At 29.9% G+C, this 17738-nt stretch overlaps 1 long non-coding RNA gene across 1 annotated transcript; it reads left to right on the forward strand.

The window, feature by feature from the left end:
- The first annotated feature begins 13589 nt into the window (after positions 1–13589).
- LOC121120439 (uncharacterized) lies at positions 13590–17503 on the forward strand. Its single transcript, XR_011780960.1, has 2 exons — positions 13590–13785; positions 16753–17503. It is a non-coding gene; the product is annotated as an uncharacterized lncRNA (long non-coding RNA).
- The last annotated feature ends 235 nt before the right edge of the window (positions 17504–17738 follow it).

Below are 17738 nucleotides of genomic sequence, written 5' to 3' on the forward strand. Positions count from 1 at the left end.
ATTTCTTTGATAGATAGTTAAGAATTTATTGCTGTGTACCATAGTAGATACTTACATTATAAAATAGTAAAGATATGTATACATCACAAAACTATACATACATACGGCATGAAGATGAACACGACCAGACAAACTACAGCAGAAATTGATCTTAAGTCCTACTTAATTTTATAGTTATTATCAATAATTTGTTTCATTTTTGCAAATTTCAAAAAATTTAAGAATACGAAGATCTTCATCCTCTTCTTCCATGGCTTGGTATCTCTCATATGAGAGCGATAAACATCTTTTAATAAGGTGGTAAGCACTTTGTGGTAATCATTGATAGAAACCAACAAAAGTTTTACCTTTTGGTATGGATTTTCAAGATTACAATTATTATAGCTTTCGAATTGATTGTACCTCAAAAGCTTATCATGTGTATTTTCTCTAAAATAATACTCGTGAGTTGACTTCCAGCCGTACACATTTTTCCCGAAAGGTATTTTGCCAAATAACAATTAGACGAATGGACATTTCGCCGAATGACAATTTGATAAATTTGAGATGTTCTGATAATAGGTATTGTTCATATGATATATATGTCATATAGGTAAATTATTGAATGACGGAGAAACTTACCATGAAATACACCATTTCATATCTGCAGCTCACAGGTTGAACAGGGGAAGTTCTGGGCCCCCAAAGTAGTTTAAACTCCAACACCGCTGCGTTTCTAAGCATTTATGACCTTTTTATAATATGCTACAACACACCCAGAACCACAGGTTTTACAGAGGAGCTTCTGGGCCCTAGGTAGGTTAAATTTTGCAGCCACCGCTTTCCTGAGCATCTAGAAACACTTCTAATATCCAAAAATACACCCCGTCCCTCAGGTGGTATGCGTGAATTTCTAGACCTCAAGGTAGTTTAAACTCTACCGACGTCGCATTTCTAAGCTCTTATAAGATACTATGACATATCCCCGGCCCACGGGTTGTACACCATCTACTTCAACGCAAGTACTTTGTATTTTTTGTGTGCAATATTAATGTGATCCAATTTTAAGGGATGGATGACAATGCCCAGAGGGTGTATCATAAAATATTAGAAGAGGTCCTTGGTGCTTAGAAACACTTTTGGCCTATGACTTCCCTGAACAACCTATTGTTTGGGGTATATTTTAGTTATTTAAAGGGTCCCTTAGTGCTCAGGGTAGTGGCGTCCGAAGGATTTAACCTGCCTTGGGGTTCGCAAACTCATGTATACAACCCGTGAGCCAGGATGTATTATAGAATATTAGATGGGGCATTGGTGCTTAGAAACGCGTAGGCGGTATATTCGAACAACATAAAAAACCCAACACTATTGTGTTGTGTTTATAAAATGATCATTAAGGAATATAAAAATATTTTTCTGCAAAAGAACAAACATTAATTTATCTATATTACATGTACAGTATATCAACATTAACTTTTTATCATACCATCTCTTTAAATTGAACTAAAATATACATCACATAAATATTATTTTTCGCCCAATTGTTCCGAATAGTCATTTGGCGAAATGTCCGTTCAGCAAATTGTTCTTCGACAAAAGAACATTCGGACAGTTGTTCGATAACCAATAATACCATAGTGATTTTCTCACTGGGACTAGCAACACGTATTTTGTAAAGTGTAAAAATGTTAGATACTTTTTCGGGGCGAAAAATGGTTGATATCGACATAAGTATTAGTGAGTAAAATGTTATTGTGCATAATATTATAATAAAATTTATAAATATAAAACCCATTTTACTAACCTAGATTTGTAGACCAACAATGACTCACCATATGATTTGACATTGTCAACAGTTACAAACTGTACAGAGTCATTGTTTAAAAAAAAGGGTACACAAATTTAATGTCTGAAATCAAAATACAACTAGTATATTACCAATTAAGACAATCTGAATCATTGTAAATGATTTAGTAGGAAAACATTAGCTAATTAAAGATGGGCATCGTTTACGCTCCTCAATGTACGTCCGGTAGTAATGGGTTGTTAAACTTAGATTTATCAATTCAATGAAAAAATATTTGTATTTGATGAGTGTGTTTTTTCGAAATCAAACTTAACTGAACTCTATGCTGAAAAAAAATTGACTCAACTCAATATTTAATTGCTTGAACTCGATAGATATAAAATATTTACAAAACTAGTTATTACATAGTATACATATAAATTCAATTTTACTTATTGGAACTAATTAAAAGAATATTTAATACGATTTGGATCTGTATGCATACTATGAGCATTTCTAAAGGTACTATGCTTTTGGCGTCTAGGCGTTGTTTCTCACAGTATTCAAGGAAATATGTTATTCAACTAGGTATATACATAGTTGACTGTCATGAAAGAGGGAGTCTACTTACAGTTCATTTTGAGCTATTCATTTTGTAAGCATATTCCCCCCATGCATATAAATTACAAAAATAACAAGTTATTTAATATACCCATATCCTCAAATTATCTTTGCTTCATTTAAGCGTGTAAAAAAGTAGAATAGGTTGCATTAAAATTGGATATGTTCCTCTAGATTAAATGTCAACCATGTTTGGAACAATATTTATACACCTACTTTTCAAAAAGGAACAATCCTTTTAAAAAAGATGCATCAACTGGTCTTGTTTTAAATATGAAAGACACGTCCGAATCAGACGCAGAGATCATTTTATGAAACAATCTTTACTTGATGACATCATTATCTGATATATCAGCCGGTGATGTCATCATCAATACATTTTGAAAAGGTAAGAGGTGTAATTATACGGCGTTACCTCAATAAATTTTAAAAAATAAAGTTTTTATGACAGCTGCTGATTTTTCTGCTTCTTCTTCTCTTGTCAGTGTTCTGAACATTAATTGGTTGCATTTGAATTATCTCTTGTGAAGATGTGAACAATTATCCTCGACAAATTTTGTATAACAATCGCCGTAGTTGGATCAAATTGACTAATTACATGGCAGGACTTTAGGCACCTTTCTCTTTGAAAGATATAAAGTAAAGTATTTATACAAATAATTTCTTTATAAGAGTCACAAATACTTTTATAGAATATTCTAGTGCATCCACATGCTATAAAAATCAAGCCTTTTACGCCTTGGATTAAATTTTAACTGATGATATATTTTTTAAATTATTTAAACATGAATATTAGGGTGTGTATCTTTGTATTTTTTTTTCTACAGTCTGGAAAAATTGACATCTATAAAAGTAAAAACTGTCAGTTTGAACTGCAGATTTGACTAAAAAATACCATCAATAAAAATTGTTGTATTTCTTTTAATCTCTACTCGTGATGTGTTTAAGTGGCATAAATGGCACAGTTTCATAAACGTACTTGATTGTTTACAACTATTCTCGTTCCTGGAGTTTTTTCTATCCAGCAAAATGAAATGGATGTCAAGGAGAACTGAAATAATCTTAAATGCACCACCAAATTTTTGTTTTGCCTGAAAAGCGGTGCGCTTTTCTGATGCAACTCTAACTTAAAATATGCAAACAGAAACCTTTTCTCTAAAAGACTTGTTCTGTTTCTAGGCTTTACTTTTTTATCTATTCTTGATATTTTTTTTTAATAGTATGACGCATTAGTCAAATACAGGTATAAAGGGTAATGCTTATTATAGTTTTACTGAACAAATTCAAATTATAGACTATAATAATTTATTTTTGTAATCAAAACTACTGAAAATGATACTTCCAAGAGGACAGTTCAAAATTTGGGACTTTTTCAACAATCTATGATACGAACGGGACGAGACAATACAAACTGATTTTAAGTCCAACATTAAGTAGTAAAATAACACAAAAAAAGAAATATCCTACAAGTGAATACTTTGAAGTTCATTGTTACTTACCTATTTGTAAGATATCTATTTCTTATCTCAATGCTTTACATGTTCTATAATATAAATTATAATCTTATTGAGTATTTAATTGGTTTTAGGCTCAACTTCAACAAAATATCTGTCGTCTTAATTACAAGATTATATGATACGGGGAAGGGACGATTTTAAAAATGGGCTTAATTAGTGATAACAATAGTAATAACAACAATAGAATGTATTAAAATTAATATTAGGATGAATACTTGATTTATTTAAATACATATTGCTAGAGTTGTAGAAAATATGAACTAAGACGAACGTCAACAGTTTGATTTTATTACCCAAAGCGGATATAATTATTTTTTTATTCTTGAAGAGAAAACATCCAGGTATAAAGTAAACACTAGCGAGTGAAAGGCACAGAGTAACAATGAAGATTTGTTAGGGTGTTATAACTGTAAGTCCTCCTTGACCTTGGAGTAGAACTGAGCATCAACATCCGGATAATTTCTGCCCACATCTTGCCTAAATACTGAGCGGGATTTGTGTTTATTTCCTTCATCTTTTTGGAGCTAATCTAATGAAACTTCATAGCAGCTAAGCTGCTCTCCACCGAAACATTGCGGGCATATTTCCTACAGCTCTATTAATTACTTTAATTAAACACGTGATATGTCAAAAAATTACCCGGATCTACCATGATCCACTATTAAAATTCGTACATCTTTGAAACATTTGAAACGTTGAATAAGTTCAAAGATAAGTACCTTTTTATATTATTTCCTTAGAGTATGCCTTTCAAAACTCTAACAATAAATCATTTGCTCAAGATTTTCTTTGCTGAATCTACGTAATAAACATGACGTATAATTATTACTGTTAGCTTCAAAATTTGAATATTATTTCTTATAAAAGGCAATTTTTATTAAGAATTTTGGAGTTTAAGTAACCAGCAATCCAATATTTAAATGATGTTATAGGACTGCAAGTTCGACTTGTTTCACTATCAATTTAGTATACAGAATTGGAGACCCCAACACTTGGAGTAACATCACTAAATTATGAAAAATGTGATTTAGATGGAGTCAAAAAAGACAACTCAAAACCAACTTATTTAAACACTATATTTACCTATGTTTTTTTTTATTTTATAGCTTTTACTCGCCGGCCAACATATTAACAGCTCTTGACAATGAAGGACTTACCCATGGTGTACCACTATGTCATGGCAGTACCTCAGAGCGAATCCAAATTTGTATGAGAGGTGCGGTAGACCTTTTTCCAAAACGCCTCAAACTTCAAAGTCCAGGGGGATGAGGTAAGGCCTGGAGGAGGGGCATAAGGAGGTTGGCCTGAACTTAGGCAAATTGTTGTTGCAAAAGTTTTGGCTCCCCACTATGTAGTAGTATTTTCAATGCGTCAGGTACCCCGAACCATTATATGTAGTATAGAACACTAGTACCTACATTCTTTTCCCAACACATAGATTTCTATGTCCTACTTTTATTCTTACGTATAAATATGCATGAAACTTTTTCCATAAATATTGAATACTTCAACTAAGCTGCTAAAAAGTATACTTCAATATTTTAAGCAATTTAGTCATGAGTGCAATAAGTGTTCGTGGGAAATACATTTCCGGATAACAAATACAAAGGTTCATACATACAGATGTAGTTTTTTATTTTTGTAATAACGAAAATATAATTATTAAATAAATTTGTAGATAAATGAAAAAAGAAACACGTTTATGATAATTATTTTTGTGTATGCATATTAATTATATTTTTGCAATTTTTCGTTACAAACAACATGACAAATAAGGTAATTTGTTAGATACTTATCCAAACCTTAAGGTCAAGCCTTTTGCATTGAGAAAATTGTAAGACTACATAATAAACAATATAATTATGTAGTTTATTTAAAGACCGTGAACAAAGAAGTTTGGTTTTACATGAATAAATATATTTACTAACGGCCAACTGAATGTGGTTTATAAGAAACAAGAAATTTATCATTCTAAAAAGAAAAAATCATATAATTGTACAGCAATACCACGAATAATCCGAGGAATTGGATGCACCAGACCAATGGGAGAATCAAGTGAATGGTAGTAACTAGGAAAAATGATGGAAATCCTAGGCGCAGAGTGGATTTGTCTCCACTGAATAAGTATTATGCCAGGAAGTCTCCTTTCCCCATGGTCAGATCGATACCTCCAGAGACCTACAAAACAGTCACTGACGCATGGAATAGCTTCTACAGTGTTCAACTTGAGATCAAGGCCGTCACATGACAACGTTTATCGCACTTTTAGGAAAATTCCGATACAAGAGGCACATAAGCGTTTTTTGTCGAGCATAATCTACGTCTTGATAAGATTATGGCTGACTTTAATACAAAAATATGTTGTGTTGATGATTCTCTAATGTATGATACATAATTTGAAGATCATTGGTGGAGCATATTCGATTTTCTGGAGCACATAGGGAAATACGGTGTCCTACTAAACGAAAAAAAAATTACAATTTTGTAAAAGATTGTTGACTTTGTTGGTTTAGAATATATGATAGCCAAGTAGAACACTTACACAAATTTATTGAATCGATTCGTTCATTCCTAACTCCGCTAACGATCGCTGATATTTGGTAATGGTTCGGATTAATTAAGCATTACGGACGTATGAAAGGTACAATGGAGCCATTTCAACCATTACTTTGTCCTAAAATAATATTTTCATGGAGTAATACTTTTAATTATGCGTTTTTGAATGCAAAAGACCTGACCATCAAGAAAATAGAACATGGAGTTCGGATTTTTGACCAAAAAAAAGCTACATAGCTAAGAACAGACTTTTCCAATGGAGGACTGGTATAGTATACTATCTGAATCAAAACATTGTCATTGTCAGTCTGAAATACTAGAATGTTGCTTCGATGGATGGAAAATTACATTTGTGGGATCAACATTTCTATCTGAAAAACTGAAAAACGATATGTACGTGTAGAGGAAGAAATTTTGGTAGCAGCAGGGGCTTTGGAAAAAACAAAGTATTTTACTCGAGGATGTGACGAATCGGGGTTTGTAACCGACCATAAGCCACTCGTTAAGCTATTAGGATATCAAACTCGAACGTTAATGTGGAAGTTCGATATTTTCCATATCCTTGGCATTAGAAATTCAGTCGCTGACGCAATGTCAATAAATCAAATGGAAAGTAGAGGGAATCTGACTACCGATGAGGAGGAGGAGTTGTTGATGGCGTTGATAAGATATGAACTGAGCTGGGAAGATTCACATGGGAAAAAATTACAAATATAACAAGACAGAACACTGTTTCTCAGACACTGCTGATAATGATGGAGGATGGAGTTCTGAATTACAATCTACCTAAAGAGATTGAGGAATACTTCCCTATTTGGAAGTATTTGTATCAAATGTGTGGCGTATTTATATACCTGGACAAAGTGATCGTACCAGAACCACTTCGCAAGGAAGTGTTGAAGATATTGCATGCAGCTTACCAGGGCATCTCAGCAATGATATCTCATACGACATGGCGTGTGTTTTGGCCAGTAATTACAAACAACATTAGAAGTAGAAGGTTCTTATGTAATTCAAGCAATTCCATTGCTCCTTCACGGCCTATAGTTTCGAATGTCCCAGGTACACCATTGGAAACCATTGTTGCCAACTTTCGTAACATCGGAGGTAACAGGTACCTTCTGGTCGCAGATGGATTGTCGGGATGAACAGAGGTGTCTTGTCCATCTGATTCTAAAGGAGTGAAGGGATTGTTGGCAAGTTTGAGGAGTTTCTTCGTAATATTTGGAGTTCCAGAAGAAATCTCAAGCGACAATGGGCCGGAATGTGCATCCTATGAAACGGAGGAATTTTTAAGAAAATGGAGGATCACCCACCGCACGTCCTTTGCTTATTTTCTGTAGTCTAATGGTACAGCAGAGGTATCAATTAAGAATGTCAAAAGAATGCTGCAATACAACGTTGGTCGGAAGGGATCGTTGAACAATGATGAATTAGTTAAGGCTATCTTAACTCTGAGGAATACACCTGACCCTAACATAGGAATTTATTACGAAAGAATAATTTTTTGGATGACATATGAAAGGCTGTTTGCCTCAGTTAGACAATGGAACTAAAAAAAATTAATTCCAAAGTTGACCCCAAATGTCGAGAAGCGTAGAAGGAAAAAGCGATGAGAGCGCGGGCAAACCTTGGTCAACTGGATGGGATAGGTTGGGTAAAGTAGTGGAAGTTGGAAAGCATCATCAATATATAATAATAGTAGATGGTTCTCAAAGCTCGACTAAAAGGAACAGGCTTTTTCTGAAGAAAGGGAATCTGAGGATGAGAATAAGGGAATCAATTTTGAATCACAAAGTGTGTGAAGAAGCAATATGACAACGATGATACCACAGGGAATACCTAGAATGTCGTCGAGAAGTATAAAAAAAAGTTTCATGAACCTGACACTGGGATATACCTTAGCAAGTGTGAAAACATGTTATATTTTTTTAAAAAAAAAGGTTTTTATTTTCTTAAAATATCAAGGAGGGTGGATGAAGCTATATCAATATAACTATATCTGGGAGCCTTACAGGTTATTTGATTTAGAATCAATCCTGAAGGGAGTTGACATATGTTTTTAATAGAGACTCCTTTTGGAGGCTCTGCTCAAATAATTAAATATTTTATTGCTAGTAAGTATATTGATTATTTAATTAATAGCGAGTAATGTTTAATTATAAATCTCATTAAGTATGTAATCAACTTGAAATATACTGGTTGTTCAAGAGGATTTTTATTCAAAGTCCATATACAGTACATAATGTATATTTCTTTCTCTTGGACCGATCTTGAGTTGAACTTACACAAGTTGAGTTCCAAAAAAATAAAATAATAATCATATCCCGAGCACGTTGTTCACTGATCTACGTCACTCGACAACTAATTTACTTTATTCTCAACTTTTCATGGGCTCGGGATTCCTTTTTAATTTTTAATTTATTAAAAAATGTTGCCCTACCTTGGAACCTAAATTACCTGGTTTTCAAAATTATCTCTGTACGTTAGCCATACTTTTCCGAGGTATCAGGATAAAATGTCCCCTCATTTGATAAAAAACCACTGAGAAACAAAAAATAGCGGAGCATTATTTAGAGTTTGACAAGTTTGATGTAAAATATTTTAATTACTCTTTTGTATAAGCAAATCTATAGATATTTTTTATAAAATACCTATCTAGTTTGCACGACGTGTCATTGTTTAAAAATCACTTCTCTTGTAAATAAGTTAAAGTTCTTTGAAAAATAATTCTCTATCTAAGTAAAAAATTTTTTTTTTTAACTTAAAAAATATAGCAGTACACCTAGAACACAATAAAAAGTTGCAAAAATTACATTCATATATTAAATCTTTCATATTGTAATTCCATTTTGTTTATGATATAGGTAGATTATATTAAAAATATTAATAATTTACGAAAAAGTAATTTAATTAAAATGTGTGTTCTTGTTATTGGGAGTGGGGTTGTCCTCGTGGTATTTTTGTCTTAGAATCTTATTTCAGGCATTTAGACCAGTTATAGAGATACATAGAAAGACAAATCTATTATAAGTTTTGCAACACTAGTTCTTAAAGTATTCCTTTACATATGTAGGTTGGATTCAATTCAAGCCTATTTTAAAATAGACTCATCATTCTCTCATATTCACTCGAATTAATTTGACTCAAACTAATCAAAATTTGAGACGATACTATACACAATACAAAGGGAATAACAACTCACCAAAAACTAAAATTAAATACTGTTGAATATTTCAAGATGGTAAAATTGTCGAAATTCTCGCGAGCATACATTTAAGAAAAGTATACGTTGGTCATCTACAACATCAAATTATAAATTATTCCTTTATATTTTGAGAATTAAAATGTGTCAGTAAGCAGAAGGCACTATTGTTCTCTTACTGATCTCTCTCAATAGATAGCTTGTTTATGGTAGGAAGTATTTAGATAACTTTTACAACCTTGCGGATATTATTTTTATGTACTTACATATATATACATTTATCACGCACTATCAAACTAATAAAAATGAACTATGTTATATATTGAATTGTTCTGTCAGAAACCTATTATTTTCCCTTATTATGAATTGTGATTTCATCCCTACTATTATTCTTTTTTAAAAGTGGTATAGTTGGAAAGAACGATATAATTAATTAGTTCAAGTTAATTCCAGACCTTATTTCTTTCTATACGAAGGAAAGGTTGAGAGACTCATCTAATCAAAACGTCATTTGCAATGAATACCCTTTATACTAGAGCTTTTCATTATAATCATTTATTAATAAGTTGTCTTTTTATTTAGTTATTTATTCAAGGTCATAATAATAAAATCCAAGTGAAATCCAACCTTCTTGTGACTTCAATGTGTACTCAAGTACCTTTTGCTAAAAATATAACTGAATACTTTTTGGGGGAACAACATGAAGTATTCATTTTGCGTAGTTGGAATGAAGTGCATCGTGGTAAATTTAACTGTTCTTATTCTCATTCAGGATATTTTAATGTGCACCATAAATCATGAATTGATTTTGAATATATAAATGGGGCTTAATGGTAGTATAGTACATTTCAATAATTAAATATAGTTGTTGTATATTTTTGCTATATGTTGACTTCTTAATTAATTGAATGAAGGCCCCTAGTATTAAACATCCTTATACCCATGAAAAATATTGATATTGATTATGACAAAAGGAGGTTGAATAAATATTTTTTTGGCACGAAAGAAAGCTAGAATAATTTTTTTTCACCCTCTATTTCAATTATATTATTTGACAAATTATCGTCCTTTTCTATAATTAGAGGATCCGTATCAATCTTTTAAAAATCTCGCAAACTACAGAGTAATGAGGAAAAATTCAAAATTAAGTAATTAGAAGTTGATAAATGTCATTTGAAAGACCATATTGGGACTAAATTAAGTCTCATTACTCATATAAAAACATTTTTAAGTATCTCAACTCATCCCAGAAATTTGAGTACACCTTTTTTAATTGATAAAAAAAGTCTATGAAATATTGGACCGTATCTATATACTTATATGATCATAAATTAATTTTTGTTAATTTATCGAATATTTATCCTTTTTGATACAAAAAATTATATACTGCTTAAATGATTTGAGACTGCTCCTAATGTGTAAAATTTGTCTTCCAAGAGGATACAAAATTTTAAAGTCATTAATTATTCAACCTTCATGGATGAAATATGTAAAAATTACATATTAGTCTTACAAAAGTTATACTAAATACTATTTTCACTTCCCGAGATTCCATGATATATTTTCGTTTAAAGAATATTTTTAAATATTATGTACTCAGGTATTGGTATACACTATTATGTATGCCTACATCTGATAGGGAATTAAAACACAAGAAATACATACATCTTTGAATAGCCTTGACAGATGACTTGAGCTGATACCACATCTACTCCTTATAACACATTCCATAGGTACACATATTCAAATTAAAATCCCTCTCTCTCCTTTTTTTTTTTTTTTTTTTTTAAATGATTAAATCAGTTCATAGTTAAGCGCATCTAAGTAATATATAATTATGAAACAGATACACAAGTATATTTAGTTATACTTAGTTGTGATAAGGCATATTTTTCTGTGTGAACCTTCTAGGATTTTCAAGGTACTGTATATTTTTAGAAATCCAATGGAAATAAAACTTTTTCTCAAAATTAAATCCTGAGAAATCAATGGATAAATATTCATAATCATTGATTTTTTTTTCTTCTTCTTAGTAGTAGATTGGTTTTCTTGAAAATGGCTTTATTGTTTCCCTTGAGGTTTATCTAATGTGAAAGGAAGTAGAGGTGGGAAAAATTTCTGGAAAAATTCCATGCATTTATTCAATTGATGATTTGTTCTTTCAATTTCTGACCTTCCACACTTGTTATTTTGAAGACACAAAATGTACATAATTTACCTATGTACATACACACGCAGTTATTCTGCCAAGCTCCTCCTTGGATAAAACTTGATCATTGCAAAAAAATATATATATTACGCAGTTTCATTTTTTTTTTTCATTCATCAACAGGTAATAGAATAATATCCCTGAGAATCATTGAGTTAGAAAACGAAATCTAATCTTCAAAAATAATGAAGTATTTAAAAAAATATTTCTATTCCACCAAATTTCATAATATTTATTAAGCTTTTCTTTAAGTACATATGTAAAGTCAATGAGTAAAGGGCCTAAAACCATGTAAAAAGAATAAACAAACAAGTTTGAGGAAAAAACCTTTAATTGTCTAATACAACATTACATTAATTATATTGTGTATCTAAATTCTGTGCATTTATACCAACTAGTTCCCTTTGTTCAACTTCTTAAATGTGTACTGCATCTATAATTTACATAATTATAGCCTTAGTTTTGACCCTTATAGAAATTTTTAATTTATGAATTATAGAAAAAAACATTCATTTCTTAACTATAAAAAAATAGATTAATCAAATATTTTAGGCATGAATTCACGATGCATTGTATCTTGTTTTGTATGTATACAAAACAAGATAATTTATATTGTAGGTAAGAATTGTTAAAATGAAACAAAAAGGGTTTATATTGAGAACCATTGATGAATTTATGTAATTATTATTACTATTTTATGTATATCTCCACTATGTACATTGTACACATATAAATCCCTGAATGTTGTTGTAGATGTTGTTTTCGTTGAGAGGAGCCACACCCAAGTATACTTGAAAAATAACAAGTCGCATTGCAAGGCAAATATCTTATCATTTAACTAATCAAGTGAATAAACCAAATATGGGAGTCGGCCTTTGCCACTATCTTAATCAATAGAAAAGTATAAATGTTAAGTCTAATCAAAATCTACGACTACAAATATAGTACATTATATATTATGTTCATAAATGGTCGATTACTTTTTTATTGAATAAAACTACCTTTAATTAACTTTAAAGTACTTTATGAGGATTTAAGAATAGGTAAGTTCTCAACTTCCTTTATGAATAAATATAAGCATACGATCTTAATCTCTCTCTCCCTTCCTTACCTGGGACTTTATACAGCCCCAAAAGACTGGAATATCTTATGTGAATCATATTTTGTCTCCAATTTCTTTCTAATCTACTGATGTATGATTACCTTTCTGTATTTATTAACCAACTCTGCGATTAAATGTCAAAATTTAAAAGATTGTCATAAAAAACAATCTTTGAAATGATTTCTTCTTATTTATCTACCTCAAATATGAGTATGCAGAAGAGAGATGCCTGATTCTGTATGACAAGTCTGATTTTGCGAAGTAACCAATAAAAAACATGCCCAAAAACTCGACTGGTGCGTATAAAAGCTCAGTATTATTCAGAATTGGCCAATATATCGAAAATAGATATCTTCTTCAGGCACACCTCTCTTTTTTAAAAAACCACAGTCCTATAAGTAAAAAAAAACTATATTGATATTACGTTTACTTTACACAGTCGTGTATGTAAAATCCTTTGGTCCTTTGGACACGCTCAAAGTAAAATTCTACCTAAATAGTTTGACTATTTACAAAAAAAAATAGAAAGTGAGCTCAATTAGAGGTAAATTCATTTAACCATTCAATGTATAGTGTCCCATATATATATATATAACTGGTGAGGCAAAAGTTTAACTACCATTTTGATATCATCATCGTCCAGTGCCACACAAAACCATCGTTTACATGAAAGTTATCGACAATACGGTATGACAGCAGACATACCTCGTTCTGGAAGACAACGCACATTTGGTAAGGATGAAAATTGGATTGGGAGTTATAAGTGAAAGTCTTGTTGGATTTAGTGTAGAAATGAGGATCGACATATAAGTAATTCCTAACTATATACCTTTTCTAGATATCCCTGGGATTTGAGTTTATTTCCTTCCTCTCTAATAATAATAAAAATATTTAATAAAACTTTATGACAGCTATATCTCTTTCGTATCAAACATTCCTTAAATTGTGAGGAGTACCAAGTGCATTTTCTATTCCTTTTATTTTTACATAACAATAAGTCATATTTTTTACAATTATGTCGACAAGCATCAGTGCCACTAAAAATATATAGTTTTCGATCCTAATTTAGTAAAAAATTGATTTTTTATTATGTCACAGTTAAATTACGCTTATGACCACTATTTAAATAAGTGAAACTAATTTTGAATTTCATCTGTAGAATATAAATTACGAAAAACAATTTGTGAGAAAAAAGTGTTTGGGCGAGTATAATTCGTAATCAGTTGAAGTTTTTTTCAAAAACTTGCAAATACTCGAGCAAAAATATATAACTCACACCTCATTAGCTAATATGTAACAATTATTATTAAAAATATAGTCTATTTTACAAAAAATATTCATTTTAATATTTGGTGTAACTAAAAACTCAAGGGGATTACTTGTGTTAGAATTTTAAAGAAAATTAACGTGGAGTTTTACAAATACAACAATAAATTGAGTTCATTTTCATATTTTTCTTTGTCCAATTTCCAGTTGGTTCTTCTACTACTTATAAATTATAAATTTAAGACTCTGTAGAATAAAATAATACATCAATCAGTATTTATATTCTCAATAAGACTTGCAAAAGTGACTATTTACCTTTGTACAAATACTAAAAAAAATACTGTTTAAAAAAAAATTAAAATATTTTAAGGATATAAACATTTCTTCAATGCATTAAAAATAACATAACAAGTTTGAGTACCCAAATTTGTTATCAATAATTCCATATTTTTAACAAAGATGTAAATACCAAAATTTGGTAAATAATGCGTTATATTTTCACCAGGTAATGGCACTGTAAGAATAAGTTCCAATACCCATTTAGTATAGTTCCTTTTTCTAGTGCTACATAACGGGTGTATCGAGCAATACTACATATTGTTTAAACAACAAAAGTCGGTATTTATAAAAATATTTTTTTGCTTTTTTAACTTTATCATAAAAAGTCGTTTGAATATAGTTTATATATATTAATTTTTTTTTTTTGCAAATTTGCTGTTGTTACAATATTTGTAGCAAAAACATTTACCTTGAATTTTAATGCGTATTAAATTCCATAAAAAGTAAAATTTACTCCATAAAGACTAAAACTACTTAAAGTAAAACATTATATATGTGAAGTTTTTATTTGATTAATTATTCTACATATTTATGTTATTAATAAATTATTTAACTAGGTTTTACTAAATTTAGAATATTTCCACAAAAAAATTGAATAATTAGAGCCTGATTCAGGTGGGTATCTGCAATTACTTGGAAAAAGTTAAAATGAAAAGTTGAATGTTTATGGTGTCGTTGATAAAATATAATTTTTATTTATAAAAAAGAAACTGCTTGTGAATCATTTCTGACGCACCTATAATATATAATGGTCTTCTTTTTTCTTGTCTTTTTAATCATCGTCATTTTGAAAAGCTTGACAACAAAATATATATATTTTTCTATTGATAGGGCAATTATTCAACTTGTATTCTTCAACACATTTAAAATTCAGGGTATATTTAGATTTTAACTCAAATAATGATTTATGAATTTATAAATAATTAAAACACTAACATATCTATGTAGGCCGTAGGGGAATTAATTATTTAAGATGATAACGGGAGGAATTTTTAATGAAACAACGTGATTATCTAAGTAATTACTTATTTTAGATAAAGTTTGTAAAATAAAAAAGCTTACTGACTAAACTTTTTCAAAAAAAATCAAATTGAAAACTCTCAAAAACCATATTTGCTTGAAAAGAAAAAGAAAAAAAACCACAACCAATGTAATTCACGCTTTATACAAACAACCCATATTAACCAAGCATTTACCATTCCCATTTAACTATCTTCGAAACGCTTTATATCAAACATAAGATTAGCCATATAATTCAAATTCAATTTTTTATAAACGACTTGGTCTTTAAAAAATATTTTCTTATAGATAAATCCATCTTTGTAAAAATAGATAGCAGTTAAAGTATAGTCCATAAAAAAATATTAAAGAACAAAATTTGATATTATCTTTAAATCAACTCTTTCGGCCCTTACAATAAGCATACAATTTGTTATGTTTTCTATAAGTTTGTTTATTCTTTTCAATTCAATAGATGATGATGCATTTAAATATCCATTTGTACAAATATCAAGCTAATTATCTTTATCACTTTCTTTTTTTTTTTTTTTTTTTTTCCTATTTATTTATCATAAAATTGAACTGAAATTATAAGTTACTTAAAAAAACAGTAGCAGAACATTATTTTTTTTATATAAAAATAATAAAACTTGTTCATGTGTTTTCAATAAGTTCATAAATTACATCATAATTGAAGTAGACACCGTCATAAAAATGGACAAATTTCAAATAAATTTTGATTGAAGTCATCAAATGACTTTATGAATAAAAAAAGACTTCACATCTGCATTGAATATGAATGATAAACTTGAGTTTTGAATTCAATCAAAGTAAGATGAACTGAAAATCCCTAATAAAAGTCTATTTTTTTATTATCGATTAGCACAAAGAAAAGATGGATGTTTAGAGATAAATAAAGTTTCTTTACATTGTAATAGTTAATTTGTATCTACAATATTGAAATAAGTTTGGTTAACGATGTAGTAACATATTTTGATATATATGAGACTCAGGTACATAATAAAACTAGGCAATGGAAAGATACAATTTTGATAGACAGTCACGTTTAAGTCCTTTAATTTGCTTGTCTTATTTTGACATCCAATAATTGATTATTTTCCTTAATCTTAATAAAAAAAGCATTTTCATTGTTATTAAACTTTGTTTTTTTAGGACTCAAAATTGCCGATATCAACAATGCCAACGTCACATGATAACTCTTTATAAGACCCTTGGACAATGAACAGAGCAAGCATATCCCGTTTAGCTTTTTATCCACTCACATCCTGGACTAGCAAAGTAGGAAATGAAAAATTTGAAAAAAACATAAGTTAAAAGCTGAAATTAGCATTCTGCATTTTTCTTATTGCTAACTTTTATAAATCAAAATCCTATTTCATTAATAATACATAGAATTAACTGCTTTGAATCATAAAAGTTGAATCGTATCAGCCAATCAGACAACCCCCAATGTTACTCTCTATGTGACCAATATTTAAGCATCTAACACAGCAACTACTGGGACTAGTCACTTATAATTTATTTGTAGGTAAAAAGGTAATAATGGAAGTGAAAATCAAAAAGTTCAATTACATATTATTATGTATGTAAGTTTGTTTGTATCCGTAAAGATTATCATACCTCCAGGTGCATGTTAAAAAGTTGTGAAGAAGGAGTTAAAAAGTACCTACGTATTTAGAGACAATGAGATTATGTGTGGAGAAAATTAGTTTTAATTAAATATGAAGGTTATGTTTTGAGAAAATGAGGAGTAAAGTAATAGTTTTTTTTTTGTTTTATAAATTATTTCTTTGTGTGTGTATATATTTGTTTATTACCAAGGACAAACGTTTTCAAGCCCTTCTTGGGGTAGGTTGATTTAATAAAAGAGCAAGGCAAGTTGACTTGTTCATGATCAAACTCATCCTGGCTTTAGAATTGTATATAAATTATAACTTTGTATTTACATTCAGGTTAAAACTTGGTGATTTTTATTTGATCTCTTAACTTTTCCTTCAAAAAAGGGAAGGAATAAATACCCGTCATCATTTATTAACTATTGAATTAATCTGTTAATTTTGAACTATAGTTTATTTAATAGTAAGAATATGTTTACTACTAAAAAATGCAAATGAAGAAGTAAGGGCAAAATCGACAGG

Source organism: Lepeophtheirus salmonis, chromosome 6, assembly GCF_016086655.4.
Source record: "Lepeophtheirus salmonis chromosome 6, UVic_Lsal_1.4, whole genome shotgun sequence".
Lineage (NCBI taxonomy): Eukaryota > Metazoa > Arthropoda > Copepoda > Siphonostomatoida > Caligidae > Lepeophtheirus > Lepeophtheirus salmonis.